The sequence below is a fragment of the Malurus melanocephalus genome, unplaced genomic scaffold, assembly GCF_030028575.1.
Source record: "Malurus melanocephalus ecotype Western Australia unplaced genomic scaffold, MMel_1.1 scaffold_19, whole genome shotgun sequence".
In the NCBI taxonomy this organism is placed as follows: domain Eukaryota; kingdom Metazoa; phylum Chordata; class Aves; order Passeriformes; family Maluridae; genus Malurus; species Malurus melanocephalus.
Window position 1 is genome coordinate 4,431,015 of NW_026623251.1, and position 1,128 is coordinate 4,432,142.

The window sequence follows — 1,128 nt, forward strand, 5'->3', positions numbered from 1 at the left end:
GAGCCCCATCCAGCCTGACCTTGAATGTTGCCAGGGATGAGGCATTCAACCACCCCTCTGGGTAACTTGTCCCAGAGTTTTAGCACTGTCATTATAGAAAACTTCTTCCTTTTACTTAATCTAAATCAACCTTTCTTCACTTTAAAACCATCACCCCTTGACCTACTGCAACAAGTCCTCCTAAAAAGTCTGTCCCTCTCTTTTCTGTAGTACTGAAAGTACTGAGAATAACTTCTCAAACTTGGTTCTGTAAGCTCTGCACTTTTCAGCTTTCTTTTCTGCAAAAGCTGCTTGCCTTTCTTTTCTTCTGATACTTTCTAAACGCATCCATGGAATTTAATTTTCTCTCCCCTGAAACTTTTTCATTTCCTTTCATTGTTTGCCCTTCTCTGAAAAGAGCTTTGAAAACCTAAGGTGGAAAATGTCAATTATTGAAATAGTTTGAAAGCATTTACAGTATTTTCCACAGTATAAAACACTCTGAGGAGTTAGTAAGCAGAAAATGTAGAGGCTTTCCTCTTACAGTTCTTTAGGAGATTTAATGATGGCAATTATAAGAATGCAAATGGTACTTCCAGCTATACTGTGCTTGTGACTAAGCAATTTATTAGAAGTAATTTCCTTAATTTGGGGATCAAAATACAGAGCTCACCTTATGATATATGGTTGTTGCACTGGAGGCAAGGAATGGAGAATAGAGCTTAGTCARACAGATTTACTTTTCTAATAAGATTTTCTTTCTTTTACATGCAACAAAAGAGCAGCATTTCTTCCCAAGGCTTGATTTCAGAGAAGCATTTCAAATTGCATTAGAACTTTGTGTGGCCCTTAAAGGCATCACAGAAGAAAGATCACTCTCTTTGGTACTTTCTTTCTACATTACTGAGTTTATAGTTAATTGAATTGCTACTGTGTTGAGTGATGTTTAGGCAGACTGCCTGTTTTCTGCTTTTTGGGTGGAAATGGATCATGAAAAATAGCTGGCTTATAAAAAGCATAGATATAGGCTACTGCACTGCAGAGYGTCTACATCTTCTGCCCCTTGGGGTACACCTCATATCCCTGTATGACTGGGAACGTATYGCTCTGTACAGCTGGAAAATTGACGCCTGGGTGAAAGGGTGGAAA